Here is an 18,962-nt window from a genome sequence, read left to right as displayed (position 1 = left end):
CCCAAAATCTCGTAGCCGGCGATGAGATTTTGGTAAATCATCATATCTCCATAAATTCTTACCAAATTGAGTGAGATCGGTCTCGTTAGAATCGTCTTGAAGAGACGAGTCTGATGGTGATAGTTTGAGACTGAGATTCGATCGGACGGAAACGAATCGACGGCAAATATGTTTGGCGATTGTTGCTTGAGCCCACTCTCTATGATCGACGAAAACTCAAATTGAATGTATGAAAATGTTCGTCTTGAAGAGAGGATTCTAATGGTACCATTGGGCATCGAAAATTCGTCCGAACGGCGCCGGAAACTTATTTCTAAGTTTCCGACAAAAAATGGGCGAAATACTAGATTTTCTTTGTTTTTTAAAATTTTTTAACTAATTTTAATTATATTAATTAAAATATATTTTAGTTAATTAAGAATATTTTAAATAATTATAATAATTAAATATTTTTGGCTAATTAATAATAATTATTGTAATTAAATATATATTTTAATTAATTAAAAATAATTTTAGATTTAATAATTAAATAAATTTAATATAATTTAATATTTTAATTTAAATTTAATACTTATTTTTAGGGTTTGAAATGACAAAAGGAAGACACAAAACAAGCCAAAATGCCCTTTGTATATCATATAGACTCATAGAGGGGTATTTTTAGTCCAAATTATCATTAAATATAAACCTAAATCGCAAAAAATGACTATCGAACGTAGTAGACCTCGCGTTTCTTCCACTTCCCGTTAATTGCTAACAGAATGGGATTTTTTTGCTGACTAAAACAAAATATGAGGGGTTTTTAGGCTATTCGGAAAACAGGAGGGTGTTTTTTGCGTACTTTTTAAAATACAGGGGGGTTTAATGCATTTTGTCCTTTTTCTTTAGGTAATGGTAAATTTCATTAAGTAAAAGAAAAGTACAAAGTGTACAAATCAAATAGCAATTTAAGTAGGCCATGGTATCCGCCATACTCTATACAAGGCGATAGTACTAATGCTATGAGGTAATTCAACACTAAGTATACGGAGTCTAAGCTCATTAAGAATAATCCGAGTAAGGGACACTGCATCGCGAACCAACTGTTGATACCTCCGTCGATTTCGTTCTTGCCAAATATGATACACAAGGGATGCCAAAAGATTACGATATGCAATATTGATAACATGTTTCCCCATCCATGTTCGTGCAGCAATCAATACATCAATTGTCCATCCTCTAGTGGTCCAAGAGAAGCAGACCTCACGTTGCAATAATTGAAGACACTGTCTAGCATAAGGGCAACAAAAGAACAGGTGCTGGTGAATCTCCACTGGAACATAATACACATTCACCATGGAGATGCTGAAGCCACGGCCGATCCATGGTGGAGAGCCTCTCATGCAATGTTAACCATAGAATAAAAGTGTTCTGGGGATCTTGAAAGGACCATAAGCAGTGAAGACCACCCTACCTTCGGGTCCGAATATCAAAAAATATCATAAACGCTTTTATTGGCATAAGAACCGCCATTAAGGGAAATAGAATATCGACCGCCTCTAATTGCAGGTAAAAGCCGTGTGACATCGAGTATGGAAGCATTCCTCATCCTAGGCCAGTACCAGTCCCCATCCTAGATGACCACCAAAGTAAATCATCCCCGCTCGTGCTAGTAAGTGAGGGCCCACGAGGGACATGCTGAATAAGCGGCCCCAGGGGATGCCATGGATCGTGCCATAGTGATGTCCTCTCACCATCTCCAACCATATAATGTATATGCGACTGCAACGTACTACGTAATCGAAGGAGCTTCATCCAACTCCAAGCTCCTGATGTAGCATCAACCGTCCATATAGACTTACTAGGCAGTCACACCGAGTTAATCTACGAAACCCAAATAGAGTCAGGGTTCGAATTGACCACCTTCCATATATGTCAAGTCATAAGGGCCAAGTTAAGTCTAGTAAGTTCCTTAAATCCTTGGCGACCCTCCTCAATCGGTCGACGCACTTGTGTCCAAGCAACCTTAGGGTAACCAGTGGTCGATGTTCCTTTCTATAGAAAGTTGGGGAGCCGCTTCTCAATTTTCTTGATAATCCCTTTTGGCAAAATAAATGCCATAGCCCAGTAGATCTGAAGAGCCGTGAGTAAGATTTTATCAATTGAATCCTTGCTGCAAAGGACAACTGAAGGGCGTCCCAACCTTGTAGTCGCTTATCTATTTTCAGCAACAATGGTTTACAATCAGTGATTGTAAGCCTAGACGAAGTGAGTGGCAAACCTAAATAAATGACGGGAAGTGTTCCCTCCTAAAGACCAAGGATGCCAAGGAGGATATCTCGCATTGGATATGCAGAGCGTGAGAAGATAATATGACTCTTGGCAGCATTAGTATGAAGCCCGGATATTGAAGCAAACATCTCCAATCCCTCTTTGAACAACCGAACGGATTCATCATCCGCTTGGCAAAATAGGAGCAAATCACCAGCAAATAAGAGTTGGAATAACCCAATCTCACCGCATCTCCAATGGTAAAGGAATCCACCATCTTGCTCTATTATTTACTGATAGATAAGTCCTAGCACCTCCATAACCAAAAGAAAGAAGTAAGGAGACATGGGATCACCTTGTCTCCGCCCTCTAGCCCCTGCAAAGAAACCATGAATACCCCAATTGAGAGTAATCCAGAAAGAAGGGGTGGTGACACACTCTCGGATCCAGCCAATGAATTTCTTTGGGAAATTAAAAGCTACAATGTCGCAAATAGGAAATCCACTCCACCATATCATAAGCCTTCCTCAGATCCACCTTCAACACACACCGGGGTAGAGTGCGCTGTTGGTTATACCCTGAGAATAGTTCCTGAGCAAGTAATACATTGTCCCCAATGGAGCGGCTCAGTACAAATGTATTTTGCATAGGACTAATCAATTTATTAAGCACCAGTCTAATGCGTTTCACTAGAATCTTAGTAATTGCTTTATACAACATATTACAACAGGATATAGGACGAAAATCACCAACAATCAAGGTATTATGTACCTTGAGAATTAAGGAAATGATCGTCGTGTTTACTTGTCTTAGTAGTCGCCCATGTTGAAAGAATTTCAAGACGGCATTCGTTATTTTCTGTCCCATCATAGGCTATGTAGGTTTATAGAAACCTACAGAATATCCATCTGGGCCTGGTGCTTTGTCTTCCTCAATGTCAAAGATGACTTCTTTCACTTCATCTCGAGTAACGTGTGTTGTGAGTTCATCACCCTCCTCAATCGTCAACACATGCCTCGCCTATGGCCGCAGATGTGCAATGTTTACAATCTTATCCCGTCGTTCACCACCTAACAAATGCTGAAAATAACGAATAAATTCAGTAATAACATAATCTTGATTAGTGAACATATTCCCATCTAAGTCCTTAATTTGAAAGATACGCTTTGATGCTCAGCGGACAACCACTTTTTTGAAGAAAATACGGGAGCATTGATCTCCTCCTTTCATCCACTGCATCTTAGCCCGCTGTTGTAGTATGATTTCTTCTAGTTTTACGGCAAGCATATAGACAAGTTTGCAGCAATGCCCAAGTGTAGGAGAAGCTCGTCCTGCCGGCTTCTAGCCAAGAGCTCCTCGGCATTAGCAAGGAATTTCCTTGCTAACTTAATATTTAATGAAAGATCCCCTTTGCACTGCTGAAGAGCTCTAAAAGTAGGTTTAAGGACATAGAGCTTCCTCGTAATTGCAAATATAGTTGTACGCACAATGTGCCTCCAGACTGAAAAAACACACTCTAAATGTGCCCCAAGAAGTCTTCCGATACTGAATAGAGCGATATCGAATTAATGAATTGGTAAGCCAGGGAGATTCACCCACATTGGTGGGGTAAATTATTTTTTTATTAATGAAAAAAATTATATTAATACAATTTATTTGAATAGTATGAGTCGCGGTTTCGAAATTAAAAATTATTTTTTTAAGAAAAGTGACCATGTCGTGTTTTCTAACCACGACTTGGTGTCGTGATTTCATGACTCGGTCAATTTTCATTTTTTATTTTTAAATTTTTTATAAATTAGTTATATAAAATTAATTTTTAACAACATATTAAAATTCATAAAATCATAATATTAAAATTATATTAATTTAAAAATTATAATTAAGTATACAAATATAATAATGTATATTCTTTTGTACAATTATAAAAAATACAATAAACTATACAATTCCAAATATAAAAAATGTCTACCGGTTCTACAATTGTGTCTGTGGCATTGACACCGAGGTCTTCTTATTTTTTCGCCCATATTTTGCATTTTTTGTGCCTCATTATCATCATCACTGAACCAACTTGATGTTATTGCAGAACTAGACTCCACATTATCACGATATGCACTAAACGATGAAAATGGAATTGGTGAAATATTGTATCCTGGTACATATGGTTGATTATTACCAAGACCAAGGTCAAGATATACTTGTGAAGAATAATTTTGTGTTTGGTTTGACATATATGGAGCTGATTGCAACCAATCATCTTGAGGTGGTTGGCTCTTTATGCCAATCAAACCAATTTTATACGGTATGGAAAATGTACTTGGGTTCTTACACTTTGGAGGTAGTTTTTGTTGGAGGATTGCAAACACATTCTCCCCCATACTTACTTGTTCATTTCCTTTTAGCTTTTCGTTACTAGTGCACAGTTCTTTGAAAAATTTTGCGTAGCATATTTGTTTGATAGCGTCAAGTAATGGAATGTTTACCTCCACTTGCGAAAGGTCTAAAAAAGCTCCTTTTCTTTTTCCTCCTTCTTGACTTTGGTGAATCTTTTCGGGAAGGGGGGTCTAGTCACCGATACCTTCGGATAGTATTCTTTGGGTTTGACTTCAATCTATTTTTCTAACTTTCTCTTTAGAGCGTGCCCACATTTAAGGCCATTTTCGTCCATATTTTTCTACAACTCCTTTCCACTACGAAGAACAATAGCACTAGCAACTTTTTAGGATTAATGACAGATTGGGAAGGTAATTTACCTTGGGACTCTAGTTTACTAACAGATGACGCCAATTGAATGATTTGAGATTCCAGACTCTGTATACTCATCTGAGTCTGCTATTGGATTTCCATTGAGTTTGTTTAAGATAAAACTGGACTGAACCTCTCTCTGCTTTGCTGTTTGACAGAAACGAAATGACAAAAAGGCTCAAAGTGAAAAAAACTATTATGAAGAAAAAACTTATGTGTCGGGTGATTGACTGATTCCAGAATATTGGAGGTAAACTTGTGAAATCTTTGAATTGTTGCCACTTGCAGTTTACTTTGGCAGGGGGTATGGATCTAATTTTACTATTTTCATATTGCAGATGAGTTGGATACTCGATCATTTACGAGGCTGTGAACACTTTATAGGCAATTAAGGCGGACGTCTCAATAGTACAATTTTCTGTATTTTGCTTACTTGAATTTTTGCTAGAAGTTGTAGAACGAAAAAATATTTAAGCACTACCATTGAAGCAGATTGACTGCGTATTTAACTTTTCATATAGTGCACGTGCGATTGTATAATCAAATAGGCAACATTAGTTTGCATAAAAGGTAGGACAAGCTAAAAGATTAAGCGTCCCTCTGGGGAAAGTGTACCCTATTTTCCTCCAAAATGGGAAAATTTTTAGTCATATGCAATAGGTCTGATTAAATTCCGAGCAAGTACAAAACTCTTGATGAATAATGCATTGAGATTATGCAATTTTGAAATATTTGGTGAAAAATTCCATATGAATTATTTGTTTTGAGAATACAGATCACTCGTTTATAGGAATAAACTCCTAGTTTTATCGAAGGTGTAATTGATTTTACTTGAACACAATTAAACAGATCTGACTTAATATGTTATGTTATAGATTTACATAATTTGCCACTTAAGCATTTTGTCTTCATTTAACTATCTATTAGTAGTAACTATCAACAAGCCACGAAGGAGTAACTCAGAGTTCACGTAGCGTGAAAAATTATTTTTTGGCTATTCACTTGCAATAGGAGAAAACTCGAGTAGTAGCTCAATATATCCTTCTCCTCTTTTGATTTTCCCTAAAATATTGTACTTCGAATTTTAAGTAATGAAGTTAGTTTTCTTGTCGTAGTTCCAACAAATGAAACGAATTTAGACTTAAATATATTTTAATATTTATTTATAAAAATATACTAAACAAATATAAAAATACTTAAAAATTATACCAGTTTTTTAACTTATATAAAATATTATATTTAAATTATTAATATATACTTAAATTAAACATTTAATATTTTTTTATTATTTTTAAATTTTGTTAAATTAAACAATTTTTATTCTTCTCCATCGTCTTCTCTGACGTCGACGAGTCATCGACGGTGATAAAGATAGGCAAATTTAGTCTCGTTGGAATCGTCTCGATGAGAAGAGTGGAACGGTGGTAGTCTCAGTCCATGATTCGTCCAAACAACGGCGAATCGACGGCGATAAATTTACGATAGAAATACATTTAAAATTTTTGGATCTCAGCAAAAACTTGATAAAAATGAGCAAGATTGGTATCATTCGAATCTTCAGGTCGAGGCGAGTCTAGTGGTGGTCGTCCCATGTCGGAATTCAACCGAACGACAATGAATCAAAGCCAAGAAGCTTTGACGATCGTGCTCGGAACACAGTCTCTCCGGTCAATGAAAGTTCAATATGTTCGCCTTGAGTAGAGGATTCTAATGGTATAAGTCATAGCCACTAGAGAGCCCTAACCTCCTGGAAGTCTACGGCTTTGAGGATACCTGCTTTGAGGGACTTATTGGGCTCGCGATTAAAGTGTTGGGTGGCCTTGAACTCTTTATTAAGGATGAACCTCATTGGGCCATGTGCATCGCATTTAGTGCTTTTAATATTAACCTCTATATCCTTGTAGATTTTTTTAAAACATGTCGTTTTGGAAGTTGTCTATATATATATATATTTCTTGATTTTTTTCTTAGTAAAATGAAAAGAAAATAAAATTTCTTTTCAATTCAAGAAGTTTAAAAATAAAGAACACTGAGTAATATATCTAATGCAAGAGAGATGACATTCATTTCCAATTGATTCACGTATTAAATTACTTATTTATGATAGTAAAGTTATGGGATCAATTCTTTTCAAAATTTGTATTACGTATATTTTATTTTATATCAAAATCATTTTGCTTTAGAATAATTAGATTGATATTTGACATAATATTATAAAGTATTATAATACATATAAGAAATTGTTGGATTTTGTCCCATGCAATAAATATATATAATCAAATTTTATCATATTTTAGAGTTTAAATTATAAAAGTAATTTGAGAAAATGCATCATATCTTCCACATATCCAAGTACATTGATCTCATGTCAAAAATAGAATACTTCTTTATAAAGATTCATTAAAAGATTAGAAACATATATATCTTTTTTATTTTGAATTGAATTCAGGCATAAAAATAATTATTCTTCCAAATTACTGGTTCAAAACTTTTAAAATATTACATAAATTGAGACGCATGTGTATGAAATATAGATTAATTATTCAAACCTAATTTTTCATCTAAGTTATTAATTTAGTATGAATTATTCAACATAATTAATTAAACTTGTACTCCTCAATAAATTACACATTGTCGAATCGTAATGATCTTTGTTGTGCTCTTCTGATTATATTATTTTTAGTTAAAAGTATTAGATCATTTGTGTTAATTATCAACTTATTTATCTGGCTGAAAAATTAGATAGAATAATTATTAATCCCACGTGAATTTAATTGGATATATTTAGTCTCTATTTTCTTTATTTATTTAATTTTTACATATAAAATAAAATTTATAAAAAAATAAGATTTATATTGGTATACTAATTTAATGTTTTAGTGACTTTTTGTATACCTATATTTTTGTTTATAAGGAATATAAATATGAAATGCTCATACTCTTAAAATAGTATATTTGTATGTATTTATTTATAAAATGGAGACAAGATATATAAATATATAGATAAATATTTGGATTTTTAATTAAATCTAAATAACAGATGTACATACAAAATTAATTAATAATTTTAGAACTCAATGAACCTATTTTATTAAATTTGTTACAAGATTGTACAAATTCAATGTTTTCAATTAATATATTTATTAAATTAAGTTAGATAAAAATATTATTAATAAATAAATACACTAAAATTAATATAATAATAAGGATTTTTTGTGGAATCAACAAATGATAGGAAAACGTTTGCGGTACTGTTCTGAGAGTACGAAGTAGAAGAAGAAAACGTAAGAGCCGTTTTCAGTACTGTTCTAAAGTTGCTATAGCGCTTTTCACCCAACTACCCGTTGCAACTTCTTGCTTAGTTGCGCTTATAAATACCGCCTCCTAAACACTTCTTTAATCTACTCAAAGAATTGAAGGAGAAACATTCGGAGAAAGGAACATGAAAAGACTAGGGAATTCAGTCAATCGTTCTCAGTTGCTCCATGGCAGGTATATTCTTTTCTCTTTCTTTTGTTTTCTTTTGAACCAATCATTTAGCTTTTCCAGTGACAAAAAAACTGTGATATGAAACAAGATTTTGCAGTAATTCAAGTATTTTGAAATCAAAGATTCAACAACTTTTAAGTTTTCTTTAAAGGATTTCAAGAAATTGATTAAAAGATTCAAGAAATTTAAGGTTTCTGTCAAGAAATCATGGATTCTTGAATTCAAGAAGTTAATGTTTTTGTCAAGAATTTTCAAGAAACAAAGAGTCTTAAACTAAAGATTCAACAAGTTTATGTTTTCTTGTTGGTTTCATGTAGAGCCATTAATGATTTTACTTTAGTTTCTGATACTATTCTTGTTATTGATACTGTTCTCGGATCATTGCTAATTTGCAGTTCTTCTTTTACATTGTTTAGTGGCAAAACCAGAATATATTTTTCATTATTTATTCACGATCTGAACTAGGTATAAATGCCCAATACATGTGATTCACTACTACTAATTTCCTGCTTAGCATGCATGCATTTGTGGTTGTTACTTTACAAGCTTTCCAGTTTCAATTTCACTTGTAGTTTATCTACATTCCACAAACATATTCTAGATATTCAAACAATGTGGTGAGGAATACTTTGTGCATCCATGGGCCTTTGTTATCAAACTTAAACTTCTGAATTTGTTGGCTATCCTTGCACATCGACTTTTGTGCACCTTTTTTGTTAAAAAAAAAAATGATGGAGCACTTTCCCTGGGCTCTTGACTTGTTCAACCAACTACTTTCTCCAGCTTTGGTTTATTAAGTCACCTATTCGTTTATGAAGGTATGAGTTGGGTTGGGCATGGGATAGATCTGGCCTGTAACTTGGCGGGGCAAATTCGGATGGCATATGCGACCCTCTCTGTGGGTCATATATGCAACGGGGTTTTGCAGCCATGGCGGTGCTTGCATCTCATGCCCGTTGTTCCCAAACCTGCGCCTCTCTCGGTTTTCTTTATGGCTTGGTTTCTTTCTCTCTCGGTTTAGGATGTAAGGTTTCTGAATCACACAGATTGCTAATCATGATTATTGAATTTCTTGATTGTTGGTATCCTTTTTCCATATATATGTTGGATGACTAATATTTTGTGGAGGGTTCCAACTAATGGTTAAAGTGGCAATTTCTTAATGTTGAGAATGATTAAAAAGGGTACTCGAATGTAATCTGTGCGAACACTTTGGAAGGATATCATGTTGCTATTCATCTTTTTCATACTGATTCATGTTCATGTGGCAAATATGCATACATTCATACACTTGCTCCGTCCTCCAGTCACGCAATTGCAATTGATCAAAGTTGCACCTGAAATTACTTTGACTTTTACTGATTGTCTTCTTTCATGCTCATACCTTGTCATGCTTTGGCTTTAATGGTTTTTCCTTTCATGCTAATACCATTTGTCATGAGTAACAGCTTCCTCATTTATAGTGAAGCAAGATGCTGAACTGTTCTTTAATGTGCCATTATATTTTGCTTATAGTGAAGCAAGATGCTGAACTGTTCTTTAATGTGCCATTATATTTTGCAGCCATCCTCAGAAGGATGAGTCACCTTCCTCTTACCCGAGTATGTATGCATTTATACAGTCAATGGGTATAGGATCGTTGATCAAATGAATTCAACAAAATAATTCACTTGTTTTTGCAGGATGACAAACTGGAGCTTACAGGAGCTTCTTAGGCTTTATGTTAGGAACTTGAATTCCAATTCCAACTCACAACTCCTTGATGTCCATCAATTAGCTCGTATGCTGCCATCTTCAAGCAATTGCAGGTGATGTTCTCTTGAGCCTACTGTCTCCCTTGCACTGGTTTTAAAGTTACTATTAACTTCCACTAAATGCCTATGATGTTCATTTGTGCTATGGTTTGGTAGACTGTTGGAAGGTCATACATGCCACAAGCCAGATTATTTCATGCAATTAGTGAATTGCATCATATGATTTGCGAATATCCTCTTTTGCAATGACATTTCTAGGTTACTCCTTTCCAAATAATCAATTGTTCATTTATTTAGAAGCATGATGCTAACACGTTATTTTTTTAATGTGTCGTCCTATCTTGCAGCCATCCCCAAAAGAGGCATCATCTCTCTGTTACTAGAGTATGTCTTCATTCATACAATCAATGGGATTTTGGAGATAGAAATAATATTGAAAAATATTTTCCTTGTCATGCAGGATGGTGAATGTGGTACTGATTCACGAGATTTGTTGGTGCTGAGCCAAGTTGTCATGCAGAATACACTATACAACCTGAAACAAGACCAGCCGATGCAGGTTTGTCTAGATGCTTGTTCTAGCAGTATATTGGTTATCGTTCAGCATCTTCACTAATCCATCCTCTGTGCTGGTTAAATTACTTGCATTGCATGTGTTTTCATATCCAAATAGATGCAAGAACGCCAGAGCAAGGGCGTCTTAAGCTACGTGTCAGGAATCTATATTCCAAGTCACAACTACTTGGCATTGATCAATTAGCTCACCTGCTGTCATCATGTGTCATCATCAGGCAATTGCAGGTGATGTTTCTTTGAGTCTACTTTCTCTTCTGATTCAAAAGTTATTATGGATACACAATACCTTATCATGTTCATCTGTCTTATGGAGAGGTGAAATAGGGCAAGGTCTTAATTCACATAAGTGAAGATGATTGTTATTAAGCTGGACTAGTTCGTATGGAATTAGGGTATTCCTCAACTATTGTGATTTCTCGTACTTAACATTTCACTAACTTTTTTCTTGCTTAAGGTTTTTTTAATTTGAAAGACTATCAATTATTCATTTATAGTGAAGCAAGACGCTGAACTGTTCTTTAATGTGCCATTATATCTTGCAGCCATCCACAGAAGGATGTTAATAAGAGTCACCTTTCTCTTACCCGAGTATGTATGCATTTATACAGTCAATGGGTATAGGATCATTGATCAAATGAAGTTAAGAAGATAATTCACTTGTTTTTGCTGGATGACAGATCTAAAACTAGTCCGAGGATATCTACTGCTGCCGAGCCAACTCGTAATGAACCAAAAGCTATACAATATAATGTGGGAACTGGTAATACTGGTTCACTTTACATGCTCTTTCCTCTATCTTTTCCTGGTGTGCTTTACACTTGTTATCATTTCACTACCACTGCTGGTGATGATTCAGTATGCTTGCTGAAAACTTGCATGAAATTTTATTGGCTTGTTATGAAAGTCGTTGGCGGATAATTTGAACCGAAAATATAGAATAAGAATATCTTTGAGAAGCTCTGGCATAATGACCAAATCTTGAAGTGGTTGGTGTGTTATTAGAATCTGAAGCTAAAATGTAATTTAATTGAACTCCAAGAGTACTTCATATTAATATTGAAATCACAGAAACAAAACCTTGCATTTGCGCAATCTGCGATGGAGACCAGAAAAGTTTATATTAAGTTGGCTTTTCAACCTGTAAAGGTTCCTTTAAAGATGGTGCAAAGGGAGGAACTTGGATTTAGTCTTAGGGTCCTAATGTGGGATGTTTGTGATGCTAGACAAGTTTCAAAGTTAAGCTGGTGTTACAACAAATACAGAGAGTTACTTACCATTTTGCAAGTTGTGTCTAACCAAATTTAGCACACATGATTATCATGCTATGATTGCTCTAGGGAACTATGTGAAAAGCCTCTTAAATTAAGATTCAAAATTTGCTGGCTGCTTCATAATAGAGTCCATTGTTGATGTGCTGGTATTAGGCTCTTCAACAAGTTCCAATTCTACAAGTTTTAATTCCAGCTTCTGAATCCAAGAACTTATGCTGGTGCATGAAGCGACATGAGCTGCTAATGTTTTATCAAGCATGGTGTTAGGTAACAATATTTTCTCAATCATGGTGTTAAGTAACATCTTCTGAATTTCATGGCTACTTGTTGGCTTGCAGAAAATGTCGAATCGAGTAGATTGATTTTAGCAACCATAACATCCAAAACCAGCTCAAAGGTTGGAGATTCCAATGCTTATGGTGATCGTGGACTTCCATCATAGCAAGGAACATAGTTGCATCTTCAGTATGTTTTCATGTGGTTTAATTGCTTAATTTTTTTGAATCATGGCTTATATTTTGATCAATATCTTGTTCCTGTAGAGGGGTGCTCCTACCAAAGGACCAAGACAAGATTGATCGTGTGTGTTCACGACATCAACATTCAGTCAAACGCTTTGCTGAATGTGAATGACTCAAGCAAGGTAACATAAATTTGGCAGTTGACATTCAAGGTATGACTTTTTCTTTTTGGTTGTTATGCTTGATGTATTTCTTTTTGGGTTAATTTTGTGCGATTGATGTCTTTTTTGATTCTTTTTGTCTTTTCACTGTTAGTGATTGTGGGTTTGTTGTGATTGATTTGTGATTTTTGGGGTTTTATTCAAAATGATTTACGTGTTTGTCTTATGAGTTATTCGTGATTGTGGGTACTTTTTGGATTGATTGTTTTGTGATTTGTGGGATTTTATTGTGATTGTTTATTTGATTGTGTTGTTTTTGATTATCGATTGTTTTTGTGGGTTATGATTCTTGAATTTCTAGTTTCTTGGAATTTATTTTAATTTTGTCTTGTAATTAGTTTTGTGATTGTGGGCTAGTGCAACTCGTGTGATATTTGAAATAGTTTCTTGGACCTTTCTTTGTTGCCATGATTATTCACTTTTTTTGGGTGAATTTGGTGTGATTGATGTTCCAATATTTGGTTAGTTTTCTGGGTGTTTGAATCTTTTGATGTTCTAATGGAATTTCAGTAATTAATTATGTGATTGTTGGTTTTTTTTTTTTTTGATTGATTGTTGTGCGATTTGTGGGATTGTATTCTGGTTGGTTATGTGATTGTGGTGTTTGTGTTCTCATTGTATTTGTGTTGTTTGTAGTGTAATTTGACCTGTGATTGTGGTTTGACCTGTGATTGTGGTTTGTCTTCTGATTGACTATTATTGTGGGTTTTTTTGTGAGTGTTGTGTGATTTCGGGATTTTTATTGTTTATGTGACAATTTGTATTCTGATTGTTTGATTGTTCTTGGTTGTGGGCTTGTTTAGTTACTTGAATTGTGTGACTAATGTCTTATGATCGATTGTTCTTGGTTGTGGGCTTGTTTAGTTACTTGAATTGTGTGACTAATGTCTTATGATCTTTTTTTCTTCTGATTGTTCGTGATTGTGGGTTTTTTGTGATTGTTGTGTGATTTGTGGGTTTTCATTCACATTTTTTATGTTGTTTGTGCTTTTTGTGTTTTGATTGTTTTTGTGACTGTGTGTTGTGTTGGTTTGCATTGTTGTGTGACTTATTGTTGGTTTTGGTGCAATTTGATGACCTATTTGCTTGTTCTTGTTTGTTGGATTCGATCTTTTGTTTCTAATTAGTTTGTGATTGTGGGATGCCTTTTGTGATTCTTGATTGTTTCTTGTGGATTATGATTTTTGAATTTTTAGTTTCTTGGAATTTTATTTTAATTTTGTCTTGTAATTAGTTTTGTGATTGTGGGTTTGTGGTGCAAGTGATATGATATTTGAATCAGTTTCTTTTGTGGTGTGATTATTGATTTTTTCTTTTGGGTTAATTTGGTCTTTGATGTTCTAAATGTTTGGTTAGTTTTTTCGATGTTTGATTATTTTGATGTTCTAACGGAATTTTAGCTTAGTTTTGTGATTGAGCGTTTGCTTGCAACTGGCTTGATATTTGAATCTGTTTCTTGGACTTTTCTATTTGGTTGTGATTCTTGATATTATTTGGTTAATTTGGTCCAATTAAAGTTCTAATATTCACTTAGTTTTCTTGGTGTTTGATTCTTTTGAGTTGTTGTAATGGGATTTCATCCCCTTGCTATTATTGAGACGTAGCTTCATGGAGCTAAGTATTTCGATGTTGGTAGCAGTGTTTGAAGCAGGAGCATTGTGGTTAACGTAATTTTATAGTTTCATGGGCTTGCTGCTGCCCATCTTAACGAAACGGTCAACAGTAGTTCGCTTCACAAATTCTTTTTCCTTGCATCCTTGTTTCATGTATTGTTGACCTTGTTGCTTTTTCTTCCCTATAGGTCGCTTGTGTAAGTGCTGCTCTCAAGGACACCAAGTTTGGCGCGTAAGGGCGCAAAGATCTTTTTGCTTTGTTTTTTGTGTTCTCATTGTTTTTGTGATGTTGAGTTGTGTTGTTTGCTTTGTTTGTGTAATTTATTTTGTGTTTTCGTTGTATTTGTGCTCTTTGTAGTGTAATTTGACACGTGATTGTGGTTTGTGTTCTGATTCACTATGATTGTGGGTTACTCCTTTCCGAATAATCAATTGTTCATTTATTTAGAAGCATGATGCTAACACGTTATTTTTTTAATGTGCCATCCTATCTTGCAGCCATCCCCAAAAGAGGCATCATCTCTCTGTTAGTAGAGTATGTCTTTATTCATATAATCAATGGGATTTTTGACATAGAAATAATATTGAAAAATATTTTCCTTGTGATGCAGGATGGTGAATGTGGTACTGATTCAGGAGATTTATTGGTGCTGAGCCAATTTGTCATGCAGAATACACTATACAACCTGAAACAAGACCGGCTGATGCAGGTTTGTATAGACGCTTGTTGTTTCCTCGTGAGCAGTATATTGGTTATCGTTCGGCATCTACACTAATCCATCCGGTGTGTTGGTTAAATTACTTGCATTGCATGTGTTTCCATATCCAAATAGATGCAAGAATGCCCAAGCAAGGGCGTCTTAAGCTACGTGTCACGAATCTGAATTCCAAGTCACAACTACTTGGTATTGATCAATTAGCACACCTGCTGTCATCATGAGGCAATTGCAGGTGATGTTCCTTCGAGTCTACTTTCTCTGCTGATTCAAAAGCTATCATGGATACACAATACCTTATCATGGTGAGCAAATTTGTCATGCAGAATACACTATACAAGCTGAAACAACACCAGCTGATGCAGGTTTGTATAGATACTTGTTCTTTCCTAGTGAGCAGTATATTGGTTATCATTTGGCATCTACACTAATCCATCCGGTGTGCTGGTTAAATTACTTGCATTGCATGTGTTTTCATATCCAAATAGATTCAAGAATGCCAAGGCAAGGGCGTCTTAAGGTACGTGTCAGGAATTTGAATTCCAAGTCACAACTACTTGGTATCAATTAGCTCACCTGCTGTCATCATCAGGCAATTGTAGGTGATGTTCCTTTGAGTCTACTTTCTCTGCTGATTCAAAAGTTATTATGGATACACAATACCTTATTATGGTGAGCCAATTTTTCATGCAGAATACACTATACAAGCTGAAACAACACCAGCTGATACAGGTTTGTATAGATGCTTGTTCTTTCCTAGTCAGCAGTAAATTGGTTATCGTTCGACATCTTCACTAATCCATTCGGTGTGCTGGTTAAATTACTTGCATTACATGTGTTTTCATATCCAAAACCAGCTCAAAGGTTGGATAACCCAATGCTTGTGCTAATCGTGGACTTCCATCACAGCAAGGAACATAGTTGCATCTTGAGTACGTTTCATGTGGTTTAATAATTGCTTAATTTTTTGAATCATGGCTTATATTTTGATCAACATCTTGTTCCTGTAGAGGGGTGCTCCTACCAAAGGACCAAGACAAGATTGATCGTGTGTGTTCACGACATCAACATTCAGTCGAACGCTTTGCTGAATGTGAATGACTCAAGCAAGGTAACATAAATTTGGCAGTTGACATACAAGGTATGACTTTTTCTTTTTGGTTGTTATGCTTGATGTATTTCTTTTTGGGTTAATTTTGTGCGATTGATGTCTTTTGATTCTTTTTGTCTTTTCACTGTTAGTGACTGTGGTTTTGTGGTGATTGGTTTGTGATTTTTGGGGTTTTATTCAGAATGATTTACGTGTTTGTGTTTTTTGTGTTCTCATTATTTTTGTGATGTAGGGTTGTTTGCTTTGTTTGTGTAATTTATTTTGTGTTTTCATTGTATTTGTGCTCTTTGTAGTGTAATTTGACACGTGATTGTGGTTTGTCTTCTGATTCACTATGATTGTGGGTTACTCCTTTCCAAATAATCAATTGTTCATTTATTTAGAAGCATGATGCTAACACGTTATTTTTTTAATGTGCCATCCTATCTTGCAGCCATCCCCAAAAGAGGCATCATCTCTCTGTTAGTAGAGTATGTCTTCATTCATACAATCAATGGGATTTTTGAGATAGAAATAATATTGAAAAATATTTTCCTTGTGATGCAGGATGGTGAATGTGGTACTGATTCAGGAGATTTATTGGTGCTGAGCCAATTTGTCATGCAGAATACACTATACAACCTGAAACAAGACCGGCTGATGCAGGTTTGTATAGACGCTTGTTCTTTACTAGTGAGAAGTATATTGGTTATCGTTCGGCATCTACACTAATCCATCCGGTATGGTTAAATTACTTGCATTGCATATGTTTGCATATCCAAATAGATGCAAGAATGGCAGAGCAAGGGCGGCTTATGCTACGTGTCACGAATCTGAATTCCAAGTCACAACTACTTGGTATTGATCAATTAGCACACCTGCTGTCATCATTAGGCAATTGCAGGTGATGTTCCTTCGAGTCTACTTTCTCTGCTGATTCAAAAGTTATCGTGGATACACAATACCTTATCATGGTGAGCAAATTTGTCATGCAGAATACACCATACAAGCTGAAACAACACGAGCTGATGCAGGTTTGTATAGATGCTTGCTCTTTCCTAGTAAGCAGTATATTGGTTATCATTTGGCATCTACACTAATCCATCCGGTGTGTTGGTTAAATCACTTGCATTGCATGTGTTTTCATATCCAAATAGATGCAAGAATGCCAAAGCAAGGGTGTCTTAAGCTACGTGTCAGGAATTTGAATTCCAAGTCACAACTACTTGGTATCAATTAGCTCACCTGCTGTCATCATCAGGCAATTGTAGGTGATGTTCCTTTGAGTCTACTTTCTCTGCTGATTCAAAAGTTATTACGGATACACAGTACCTTATTATGGGGAGCCAATTTTTCATGCAGAATACACTATACAAGCTGAAACAACACCAGCTGATGCAGGTTTGTATAGATGCTTTTTCTTTCCTAGTCAGCAGTATATTGGTTATCGTTCGGCATCTACACTAATCCATTCGGTGTGCTGGTTAAATTATTTGCATTACATGTGTTTTCATATCCAAAACCAGCTCAAAGGTTGGAAAATCCAATGCTTGTGGTGATCGTGGACTTCCATCATAGCAAGGAACATAGTTGCATCTTGAGTACGTTTCATGTGGTTTAATTGCTTAATTTTTTGAATCATGGCTTATATTTTGATCAATATCTTGTTCCTGTAGAGGGGTGCTCCTACCAAAGGACCAAGACAAGATTGATCGTGTGTGTTCACGACATCAACATTCAGTCAAACGCTTTGCTGAATGTGAAAGACTCAAGCAAGGTAACATAAATTTGGCAGTTGACATACAAGGTATGACTTTTTCTTTTTGGTTGTTATGCTTGATGTATTTCTTTTTGGGTTAATTTTGTGCGATTGATGTCTTTTGATGCAGGATGGTGAATGTGGTACTGATTCAGGAGATTTATTGGTGCTGAGCCAATTTGTCATGCAGAATACACTATACAACCTGAAACAAGACCGGCTGATGCAGGTTTGTATAGACGCTTGTTGTTTCCTCGTGAGCAGTATATTGGTTATCATTCGGCATCTACACTAATCCATCCGGTGTGTTGGTTAAATTACTTGCATTGCATGTGTTTCCATATCCAAATAGATGCAAGAATGCCCAAGCAAGGGCGTCTTAAGCTACGTGTCACGAATCTGAATTCCAAGTGACAACTACTTGGTATTGATCAATTAGCACACCTGCTGTCATCATGAGGCAATTGCAGGTGATGTTCCTTCGAGTCTACTTTCTCTGCTGATTCAAAAGCTATCATGGATACACAATACCTTATCATGGTGAGTAAATTTGTCATGCAGAATACACTATACAAGCTGAAACAACACCAGCTGATGCAGGTTTGTATAGATAGTTGTTCTTTCCTAGTGAGCAGTATATTGGTTTTCATTTGGCATCTACACTAATCCATCCGGTGTGCTGGTTAAATTACTTGCATTGCATGTGTTTTCATATCCAAAACCAGCTCAAAGGTTGGATAACCCAATGCTTGTGCTAATCGTGGACTTCCATCACAGCAAGGAACATAGTTGCATCTTGAGTACGTTTCATGTGGTTTAATAATTGCTTAATTTTTTGAATCATGGCTTATATTTTGATCAACATCTTGTTCCTGTAGAGGGGTGCTCCTACCAAAGGACCAAGACAAGATTGATCGTGTGTGTTCACGACATCAACATTCAGTCGAACGCTTTGCTGAATGTGAATGACTCAAGCAAGGTAACATAAATTTGGCAGTTGACATACAAGGTATG

The 18,962-nt window shown here is 35.4% G+C and overlaps 2 long non-coding RNA genes across 24 annotated transcripts in view; both read left to right on the top strand.

Annotated features, from left to right (window-relative positions):
• LOC110011845 lies at positions 5,185 to 5,457 on the top strand. Its single transcript, XR_002286874.1, has 2 exons — positions 5,185 to 5,248; positions 5,337 to 5,457. It is a non-coding gene; the product is annotated as an uncharacterized LOC110011845 (long non-coding RNA).
• Positions 8,411 to 18,962, top strand: part of LOC105159619 — a 22,661-nt gene continuing 12,109 nt past the window's right edge. For 7 of the 23 annotated variants that reach the window (XR_002286932.1, XR_002286941.1, XR_002286934.1 and 4 more), the window contains exons 1-26: positions 8,411 to 8,490; positions 10,051 to 10,088; positions 10,170 to 10,295; positions 10,589 to 10,625; positions 10,702 to 10,800; positions 10,915 to 11,042; positions 11,360 to 11,405; positions 11,495 to 11,577; positions 12,242 to 12,355; positions 12,427 to 12,553; positions 12,631 to 12,761; positions 14,882 to 14,918; positions 14,995 to 15,093; positions 15,217 to 15,334; positions 15,426 to 15,464; positions 15,588 to 15,701; positions 15,793 to 15,831; positions 15,957 to 16,031; positions 16,110 to 16,680; positions 16,757 to 16,855; positions 16,976 to 17,093; positions 17,185 to 17,223; positions 17,347 to 17,456; positions 17,552 to 17,590; positions 18,674 to 18,748; positions 18,827 to 18,957. This is a non-coding gene — a long non-coding RNA (uncharacterized LOC105159619). Of the gene's footprint in view, positions 8,491 to 10,050; positions 10,089 to 10,169; positions 10,296 to 10,588; positions 10,626 to 10,701; positions 10,801 to 10,914; positions 11,043 to 11,359; positions 11,406 to 11,494; positions 11,578 to 12,241; positions 12,356 to 12,426; positions 12,554 to 12,630; positions 12,762 to 14,881; positions 14,919 to 14,994; positions 15,094 to 15,216; positions 15,335 to 15,425; positions 15,465 to 15,587; positions 15,702 to 15,792; positions 15,832 to 15,956; positions 16,032 to 16,109; positions 16,681 to 16,756; positions 16,856 to 16,975; positions 17,094 to 17,184; positions 17,224 to 17,346; positions 17,461 to 17,551; positions 17,591 to 18,673; positions 18,749 to 18,826; positions 18,958 to 18,962 lie in introns of all 23 variants that reach the window. The other 16 variants (XR_002286950.1, XR_002286946.1, XR_002286948.1 and 13 more) reach the window with 16 other exon arrangements.

This window comes from Sesamum indicum, linkage group LG4 (assembly GCF_000512975.1).
Source record: "Sesamum indicum cultivar Zhongzhi No. 13 linkage group LG4, S_indicum_v1.0, whole genome shotgun sequence".
NCBI classification, from domain to species: Eukaryota; Viridiplantae; Streptophyta; class Magnoliopsida; order Lamiales; family Pedaliaceae; genus Sesamum; species Sesamum indicum.
This window is presented reverse-complemented; position numbering and strand designations above follow the sequence as displayed.